Genomic DNA, 10,934 nt, shown 5'->3' with positions numbered 1-10,934 from the left:
ATGCTGCCAGCCAACAGCCCACCAGGCCAAGAAAAAGCCAAAAAAAACCAGCTGTCTCCCTATCAGCAGACTTGGCATGTGCCACAGACAGCATCCCCCCCTTGCAATGCCTCTGAGGACCTGGTGAGGAGCACGCAGTGCCTGCCTCCCAGTGCTCCTAGAATAGCTTTGAGCTGCTCCTGGGAAGAAAGATGCCTTTGCAGGTCACAACAGATATTCAAAGCTGTTGGAACCTGAGCTAGACCTCAGGTATAGCACAGTCTATAACAAGCTATATTGTCCTCTGTCTTCCCCTCCTCCTCCCCACCATCCACCTACCCCTGTACAAAGATGTCACATTCACTGAGGTTTAACAGTGAGTCAGGAAAAAAAAATTGTCAAATTCTTAACTTCAAGTGGATTTACCCAAAGCCCCTTGGCAACAGCTTCTTGAGGAAGGTTTCTGTCAAGTCCGTGTTTCGGGTGCAGACATTTGGTTGCTCAGTCCCTTGCTGCTGCTTAGTCTGTGCTCTTGCCACACCTGGACCTGTCCTTGCCTGGAATAACCAGTCCCTTCCATCGCTTCTGCCTAGGGCCCTGCTGCTGCTGGGAGGTGAGGACCAGCGCCTCACCAGTCCCCTCCCTTGAGGAATGTGTCACGGGCTTGGCCTCACACACACTCACTCACTCATGGCCTGACTCCCAGCTGAGCACAGAGAGGAAGATCTGAAGCAATCACTGTAGCTTCTTCCCTGACATGTCATGTACTGTACAGCTCTCCCATGATCACAAGCTTGAAAAAAAAAATAATCCCACTATGAAATCACAACCTTTCTTTAGCACCTCTGTGCAACACTAAGGTCTGTGCAGGAGTGTGGTAGATTCATTCCTCTGCATCTTTACAAAGCAGAGCAGTGGCATCAGAGCACTTTACAGCCAGTTAGTAGAAACTCCAGAAAAGGCAGCGTCATTTTTCTGTTACACAGCAAATAAGGGTATGATAGCAAAACAGCTACACAGGACTACTTCAGCATGCTCAGAAAGAGCTGGTTTCCATTTTGACAGAAAGATAGCCTCATTCATACAAACTTAATGTCCAGATGAGAACCAGGATATATTCATTCAAAGGGAGAGCACAATAAGGTTGTATCTAAGCTGAGTTATCATTGCATGGTGCTTTCCTGTGCCCTGTAAATACACTTGAAGTAACATAGGCAAGAACAGAACTTCTCTCTCTTGAATACATCATGTGCCTTGCCATGAGATCCTGGGATTCATCTACCCGGTAAAATCCCATAGAAGCTTTCAGGACAGACTGCCTTCTGCTCTTTGGGAAGCATGTTCTCTAGAGCTGTTGCACTGCATCCATGCAATATCCTTCTGAAGTTTCTTTTTGGCACATTATCAGATGACACAATTCACATTTTTAGATTTGTACAAATTGGATGTTAGGAAAAGTGGAAACGTGTGGAATTTTTTTCATGCCTATTTCCTAAGTTTCCAAAGAAAACAGATTGTGTTTTAAAAAACAGTGATTTTATTCTTTATTTTCTCACCAATTGTTAACTCCTACCCAGGCAGAAATTAAGCCTTTAATTTTGAGGCAGGTGGACTGCTGTTTCTAACCATAGTGTATTTCATATTTCTCAGCTTTATCAGCAAATTCCCTAAGAAAATACTTACTGAAAGCTCAGTCATTCTTTAATGAAACTTAGCAAAAAGTTGAATTTTTGAGGAACAGTAAGTCTTCTATGTTAAGTACAGTTGTTCTGCGTAGTGCACAGCAATATGGAGAAACGGTTAATCTGGAAAAATTTAATCAAAAAACAAACAAGAAAACAAGACTTGACACTGAAAGCCATAACATCAATAAGCAGCCTGAACTGCATGGCTTTTCTCCTTCAAAGATGATTTCTTTAGTCAGGTTTTCCATAAATGCAAACAGTTGTTTCACCTCCTCCAGAGGGAGAGAAACTGCATCTTCATTGCTACATGATGCTTGTGAAATGTTACCTCTTCCTCCTACAAACACTGTTAAGTGAGTCAAGCAGGCAGCCTCAATGGTCCATGTAGTGGCAAGACTGAAAACAAAACTCTTTCAGCCATTACCTTTATTTTGTGGTATAAAGCAAGCATAAAGTAAGGAAGTTCCTTGACAGAAAATGTCATTAAAGCTGTGCCATGACAAAGATGACTACATAGTTAGTACTCATCTCTGAGAGTTAGTGTTTCCAGATGCCTCATAAACGATAATTTTTACTACAACTAATTACAGGCACAGTGTGGTGACTCCCTAGCCAGACGTGTAACCCTTTTATGTTATTGTTGTTATTATTATTACAAGCATCATTCAGAAGCTGGAGCCTTTAAACACCGCGCATATGTAAGTACAAGAACATGGCCTCTTCTACAAATACTTTGTAATTTGAGGGCTGGGATGCATCATTTTTATATAAATGTAACTATCCAACTTCACGGGAATTATAATAGTGTTGCATTGAACAAAGTTATGTAACTATAGCCACATTTATGTTACTCTACCTTACATCTCCAAAGAAACTCTGCTGAGCTAAGTATGTCATAACAAAGCAATATTCATGCCAGTAGTGTACCAGTTTAACTATACTGGGAACCAAAATCACAATGAAACCAGTACTCAAACTGAGACTAATGGGATGAAAAGTGGGGCACATACAAGCTAGAGGGCAGAGGATACAGTCAGTTCAGACATCAGGAATTTCATATTTGCACCTCAACTTACCTCTGTAAAGAATCTTCTACTGAAAATTTTGGGCATACCTTACCTTTTCAGGTACCTGAAAGAAAGGCACTGTGTTTTCAATAGCTTTCTGTTGTTTTTTTCTGGCTTTTTAACTGTAATATACCGAGGCTGCAAAATTACTCACCTCTTATTAAATTCCAGGGAATCCACATGCATTAGCAGTGTTATGAATGTCCAGAAAGAAGGAAGCTCATGCCTTACTAGTCACTAGAGAATCTATGAGAGGTACTGACCAACCAATGGATCCTCTGATGCACACACAGTAAGAAGTGAGCCTCAGCTGAACTCTTCTGTAATTGGGGCATTTGGACAGTCCCTGTCCCATGTGGATTTCCTGGACTTTAATATAGAGTGAGCTCATTCTGCAGTCTTTCCCTAAGGGATAATAATAAGGTCTTCCTCCTCTACCTGTCACCTATTTCATGAAACTGACATGAACTTAATACCTTTCAGGCTTCTTACTGGGTGCAAAATGTGTTTGAAATTAGGTAACAGGTGCAAAAGTTACACAAATTCACCCAGTGCAATCACATACACAGTGCTTCCTTAGAAAAGCAGGCCTAACAATAAAACCCAGTTAAACTGAAAAGACATTTTCCTAAGAAACACAATGCTGCAATACAATCTGCAGTTAATTTTCTTTATAAAACAAAAACAAAACAAAACAAAAAACCCATAAAGAAACCCTAACAAAACCAAAACCAAAATACCTCACAAAACAAAAGAAAAGGAATTAAAATAAAAAAAATGACCAACCAACCAAAAAGAAACCTCACCCCACTTTTAAGCCAAAAATAGCTCGATATGGAATCAAGAGCCCTCACCTGTGCGGAGCTCAGCTTCATCCTGCTTCAGTCTTCTTGTGCTCTCACACCTCTCCCTGATGATGAGCATATCCCGCTTTGACCATGCTCTGCCTTACATGTTGTGTAGGAAGAGGGCAGGCGAGGTCTTGTGAGTGCTCCTGGATTCTATGATTGGTAGCAGATTTAAGGCCAACAGCTTCCTTGGCCCCCAGTGTTGGTGCATGGGCTAACAGTCATCTTTCCCATGCTGATAAATCATCACTGTCAAGCAAAAACCCCTGGAACTGAAAGCCAAGTTACCCTTCTAGACTCAGTCCCTCTTTTTACCAGTTTCTCTGTTTCAAACCACCTCTGTTCGCATTGGGTCTCTTAGGGAACTTGAGGATTTGAAATAATGATTGTAGGCTGCAACCTGGATAGCTTTTTTCCTTCTGTGCTATATTTCTCCAAGGTGGCTGGGCAGGTCCTCTGCATGCTCAGAATACAACTTCCTACTAGACTGCTTTCTTGGAGGAAAATGGAGCAGACAGCTATGTTCTCTAGAGTCAGATCTCAGGATAAATAGGTCTGACTTGTGTTGGTCCCATATGAGGTATCAATGCTATGTCTTTGTCTTACCAAGTCACTCCTCCCTCTTCATAAACCCAAACCATTTTTTCTGAATAATCACAACTGCACTGATTTCTTCCCTCTGAAAGGGAGCCTGGAGCCTGCACTGATATTTTTAGGTAACCCACTTGCTCAGTTTTCTTCCCCCTCTGTGAATAAGTCCTTCACTTATTCTAACTCACACTGTCACACACATTCCTTGTCTCATTCTTGTTCTGGCATTCTCTCAGAAATGTAAATGCAGCACCTACTGCTTAGATACAGAGCTATGCTAACACTTCATGCTGGGTTTTGTTTCTGGTGTCTTCCAGGGCTGTACACGCTATGACCATAAGTACAGAACTAGAGGCCTCAGGGAGACCTTGGTAATAGTAGCAAGTAGTTGAAGTACTATGTAGGCAGTCATGCAAAAATTCCAATTAGTATTTTTATGATTATACATCAAAGCTTATAAAGATCCCATTCCAAAGGAAGGGGATAAAAGACACAGACAGCAAAGGAAGGTAACCTACAACTGAAGAAGTTTCTCCTCCAAATTCTCTTCTATTTCATAGTCACAGCTGGCATAAAATATCACTGCTCTGACATGAGGAGGCTTTGGTGCCGAGTTTGTGGAAGTATGAACAACAAAATCAGTGACAAGAAAGGAGAGGATCAGTCAGTCCTTGTGTGGCTGGGTCCAAGCCATGCTGCTGTGGACTCCGATGAGTTTCTCCTTTGGTTCTAACCATATCCTGGTTTCTTTTTCTTCCCATCTTCTGCTTTGCAAATCTTAGGAATGTGTTTTTACATGTACCCCTTCTTGAAGACTGTGTGCTTTGTCCCTCATGCTTTCCATTCTCATTCCCAGTCTTTCTGTTTCCCTTTTTATTTTGGCCCAAAAACAACCTCCTTCCCCAGCATGTCAAAAGCAGTGGGAAGTAACCTAATTAATAGTTCCTTGATAGACTACCCCACACACACATCCCCCCAGTATCCCACTGGCAATTCAACAGCCCTCTCTAAAGAAAGGAAAATATTTCCATACTAATTAATAACAACATTGGGTATTTCTGGGTGGAAGGATCTGGGATTCCCATCTGGGCCTAGATCTCTTGAGTTGACAGAGGAATTGTACCTCAAAGCACATTTTCTTTTCTAAATCCATGTGTCATTAACTGTTTACAGTGCTCTCTGTATCAAACATATCTGTCAGTCTGGCTTCTGTGTTAGCTGGTATCTTAGAAATTTTCAGGATGAATTCCTTCAGCACTCAGCCTGCATCTTTCTTTCAGCACATGGCACTTGCTTAGAAGCCTGTATTGCTCCCCTTCTCTCTTCTCCAGCAGGATTCACATAAGCCAAAGGCTTTTCCATGCTGGGGTTCTCAAAGGACACGGATGCTGCTGGATCCATTCAAAATGTCTCTTCAGCTTGACATCCCCTGACATGCCCTTCACCGTCTCTGTTTCTGCCGCAACCACTTGTAAAAAAATTATGCACTGTTTTCAAAACGTGCCTACGGAAAGGAGTAGTTCTCAGTGCTGGCTGATCTACAGCACAGATTTTTTTTCCTCTGTAGAGTAGAATAGTCCTACTCCTTTCTTCACACAGGAGGATGGAGAGAGAGGAAATGCTTCACTGAGGACTGTGTTGAGAGATGGGCTTCCAGAGAATTAAAGGAGCATATGTGAATTTTTCTATCCCACCCTGGAATCACCAAAAAGGAAGAGTTGTCTTCTGCCTCCAGAGGTGACCTGAGACAACATGTTGTTTCTGCATCACAGGCCACCAAATGAATGAAAAGCAAATAAAGAAAAGTGCAGGAAACACTGATGATTCTGGAAACCTGTAAAAGACAGAGCTCCTCCCATTGAGAAAAAACCAGTAGAGGTCTTATACCACTTATCAGCTTCTTAAAGCTATGACAAATCCCACAAGAGTATTTCCCAGAAGCACTATACATTGTGTTCAGGGACACCAGGAGTGAAGTGAGACTACCAGATGCCATCCCACATTGGAGGAAAGCAGGCTGCCTCCAGGGACTGTTGAAGTAGCAGAAACACCACCAGCAGCTACAGAAAGGTTTGCAGCAAGCAAGAAGCGGTCCACAAGCATGGGTCCTCCTCCTACACAGAATGAGCTGGTAAAATACTTCCAGATGAGCATTTAGGTAAAATAAATGCACAAAGAACACATTTACTAAGCAGTAGAACAGTGAAACGCATCTTCAAAACAGAGTAATAAGGGAGAAAGTTTAAAACAGACTAAGGAAGGGAGCTGAGATGCTTCCACTTACTCTGTTACTGCGTTGCTGCCTGCACAGCCTCTGCTGTGTCACATACTTCACATGTCCATTCCCCATGCCAGATGCCTTCTGAAGAGCATTTTATTCCTCGGCTGCTGCCCAAGTCTCACTGCATCCCCACTGTCCCCAGTGCCTGCCTAGCCACAGTCCTGCCCAGTCTCCCCATCTCCACAAAATACAATCCTTGTACAGCAAAGCCTTGTACATCGAAGCCCACATTTCCATCCGCAAGAGTGAAAGAAGGAAGGATGGAAGAAAGGATCCCTCTTAAAGGAGGAGGAAGAAAGATGGAGACAGAGGCAAATAGGAAAGAAAGTGAGAGGGGCCATAAATTCCCTTCTAATTCCAAATAATTCCGATTACATGGATGAGTAGTTTTCAATCAGAAAGATAATCTCAAAGATAGATGGCAGGATAATTGCTCGTCAGTGCGACGTAAATATTGTGTCGTTTCTATTAATCTCAGCGAATCGGGTGTCAGGGTTGTCACTCATTCATCAAAACAAATTAAAAAAATCATATTAAAAAAAGAGAGAGATGCTGGAGGGAGGGGGATGTGTATCCAATAAGCAGCTGAAGGCATACGAGGTAATGAATGCTGCTTACATGCTGTTTGTATTTTTTGGTTTATAAAAGCTAAAGGTAACTCAGGCAGTAGATCTTTATTAACCTCTTGATAAGGACTGCAAGGGGCACTGCTGCAGAACAGAGCAATAGGACTGTGGTTGTACAATGAGGGGAAGGAAGTGGACAATGCACCCATGACATTGGGACTTGAATAGTCTGGACATTAACAACAGGCAGAAGATACTGCAGAGTCACAGTACCTGGGAGAAAGGACATAGATTACAGCACAAAACAAAGGCAGTGCCTGCATCTGCCATGTGGACAGGGAATGGAGCATGATGTGGGAAGGTTAGCAAGCAGGGCACATAGTACTCTGGTGTGATTTCCCCACTGGCTGCAAGATGACAGCATGCCCCTGCCCTGTTGCTACACCCCGTCTCCCAGGAATTGCATCCCAGACATTATGTGCCTCCCTCCCCTTGTCCTTGCACCCTATCTGGTCTCAGGCACTGTCCTCTCAAGGTAAATACAGCTCCTTGCTCCCCTGGACAGTCATTGACTGTGTTTTCTTGGTTTATTTCTGCTGACCAGGCAGGACCTGTCTTCAACCCCACATCCTCCAGCACTCTCCCTCTCTCTTGGGACCCCTCACTTGGCCAGGAGAGTGCCCTGCTCTGGGACCTACAGATAACAGCTTGGGTCACACACTGATCCATCAGCAGTGTTTCTCCACTGGCTGCACATAGAAGTTCCTCAGAAAGACCCTCATCCTACTTTCCTGAGGGTTGACACCTCTTTCTCCAGGTTAGGCCTTAGCCTTTGCAGATGGGATTTCCTCTAGTAGGTTCTGGGCTGTAAGTACCACTTACATCAAACAGCTGGCACAGCTTCACTGGTGGAGATCAGGTTGGATCAAGAACCTGAGAAGAAAAGGCTCCCCATGCAAATTTCTCCTTACCCAAGGACATAGTCACATCTTTCCCAGAGTGGAAAACTTCTGCTACATGGCATGTCATCTTGTGCTGCAGTCCACAGGAGCTGATGAACCAGTCAAGGCTAGATAAGCATTGGGACAAATCAATTCCCCAATAAACTGAGCTATGGGCAGGAAGCAGTACATAACTCTGTAGAGTTGTTCTCCAAGCCAGGACTGTTTTAGCCTGCTGCTCACTGCTGTGATGGAACAGGAAGCCCTTTCAGATCATATATAGCCACAGAAGTGGTGCCCTTTCAATAGATCACCTCAGTTTGGCATTGTTGTGGAACTTGTAGAAAACTGTTTCCCTGCCTGCAGTCTGGAGCAACCAAAGCACTGCCCCAAGCTTGTGCTCTGACTAGTGTGTCCTAAGTACTTTGGGATGAAAGAAATGCAAATGCAATATTATGTTTTTAGACCAGACTTATTTTGTCAACTAAGACAAGTTTTGTCCTCCCAAGCTCCAGGAAGAAGATGATATGTTTTGGCTGTAAGTTAGTTTAGTACTTTGCAAACAGCCTGCTAACACAAGGACCTGAACCAGTGCCCAGGGTCTGTCTTCACTAAACAGATTTGAAAAATGAGAATATTTCATCCTTGGCCACATCGGTGTTTCTGTTCATTTACTGCTGTTGTTTGCTAAGTGAACTTGTTTTTTTAAAAAGCCATTCTATAGGTAGCTCCTGTTGAAAGCTCTTAACAAATTCCCCATGGAATTCCTATGGCAGAACCAGTCCCAGAGTAGGTCGGGAGTCATTAGGACTGAGTGCTGCTCTCACTGCACCGTCCCCTGGGACAGAGGGAGCAGGGAGACTTGTCCCAGCAATACTTTTAACTTGTCAGTCCAGAGAGCAACGCAATATCCGCTGGGGATTTCAGCTGCTTCTGTGATCCTGCCTTATCTCTCTACATCCCCCGGCATGCCCACCACTCGGTGAAATGTTACTTCTCTCTCCCCTTCTTCCAAGATGGAAGTGAACTTGTGTGCCTGGCAGGGGGGCTGACAGACATGAGCTGAAAGGCTGTCAAGGACCCACTGAAAAGCGAGCAAGCCACATTGTGTCAGATTTCGGGGTCTAACACTGCAGCTTTCTGTCTGCTCTCAGGCTAGCTCTAAATGGAGCCTTTGATAGGCAGCCAGGCAGCTGTCATCACAGGGTCAGCTTCAGAAGCAGGAGGGTATGAGCACCTGGGACGCACATGCCAGTGAGCAGAGAATAGCAGCAGTATTGTAATGCTGGGTACTGCAGGGAACCAGGAACACTGGGATGAGGGAAGATTCAAGCCTCAGACAATGGGATACACCAAGAACAAGTCCTGGAGAAACCTCAGTTCCACAATGACTTCTCAGGAGTGCAGTGTCCCACAAAACCAGCCTCCTCAGTGCTCATTTCCATCTCTAAGAAATTAGCCTAAAGAAGAGACCTCAAGGGAAAAGAGTTCAAAGGCAATTATCTTCAATAACCACGCAACATCATTTCCCATTTCCCATGGGTAGGGACTGTAATAGCCTTTGACTTCCCCATAAATGGAGTCATGGCACCTAAACAGGACTCAAGAAGAGAATGCCTCTTCTCAGGATGTCAGAGCTTTCCCAGTGAGCACCCAAATGGGTCCCTACTACAAAAGTTTGAGCTCTCCCATGACAGATGTGAAGGAAGACTGAAATGCCACACTGGAGGGGATCTCCATGACTCACTTACTCAAGGACCTGATTCCTATACCCATGCAAGCTGGAGTTACTAAAAAAGTTATGAGCATAATTAATTATAGCCATATAAACAACATACAACTATACAAAATAATTAATTTACAGCTACAGATTAAGCCAGTTCTCTAGATCTAGAACAAGAGTTGGTCCTTTGCTTAGTGGACTTCTTTCAAGGTATTTCTGAAAAGAGCTTGGTGAGTTAACCAGCTGGTGATCTGGACATTCAGGTAATGCTTTTTTTCAGAGACACTTTTGGAAAACCAGCCTTTGTGGAGTAAAAATTCTGACACAAATGAGAAACTGGATGAAGCTGCAAATGGTAGTGAGGAATGAACACCTAGTCTTCAGCAGGATGCCAGGTCAAAAGCTCAGTTGCACCAGAGTCTGTGCTAGGACTACTGAGGATGTATTATGAGTGACCTAGAAACAGAGAACAGGCTGTAGAAAACTGCAGCTGATAGCCTTGTTTAAACTAATCAAGGTAAGAGAGAACCGGGAAGAACCTCAGACTGATAAAGCTGGATAAAAAGGAGAACAATTGTGGGTGAAAACCAGTGTCAGCCAAAGCCAGGTAATACAGACTACCCTAAGACAGCACTTTCAAAGGGTTGGAATTTCCAAAGAAATACAGGAAACATAGATGGTTCAATGGAAATGAACTTTCACTCTACAGTGGTGGCAAGAAGGAAAATAAGACTCCTTCAGATATATCAGGAAGGAAATGCTAATTGATCATGGACTGGAATTTTTGTCCCTATGTTCTGTGCTCTACAGTGGCATTACCTCTGAGTGCAGGAGCAACCTCTTCGGGGAAACATCTCTGCCCTCCTTCTTGTTGCTGCCTTAGACGCTATTGTAAAGAGCACAAGGGGACCATGCCCTCAGAGAGAGCTACCATAGTTGGTTAGCACAGAATATCTTCTGGAAGAGAGCAGAAACAGGAGTGCAAAATTAGGAGAGAAAAGTGCCTGGAGTATAGAATATATTAAGCCACATTAATACATTGGACTTACCCCCACCAGGTAGCACTGAGGATACAGATTTAGTGGGAATAAAAATAGAATTGGGTAGGTATATTAATTATGATGGGGTCTGCACAGACTCTCCAGTCCTCTATTTTCTCATTGACAGTAGCCAGAACTTGCTGCATGAACCTCATCATTGATTGAAACAGTCTACTCAATTGTAAAATTATCCTGATAGAGATTTAGTTGTAA

This window comes from Calypte anna, chromosome 5A (assembly GCF_003957555.1).
Source record: "Calypte anna isolate BGI_N300 chromosome 5A, bCalAnn1_v1.p, whole genome shotgun sequence".
Classification (NCBI taxonomy): domain Eukaryota; kingdom Metazoa; phylum Chordata; class Aves; order Apodiformes; family Trochilidae; genus Calypte; species Calypte anna.
This window is presented reverse-complemented; position numbering follows the sequence as displayed.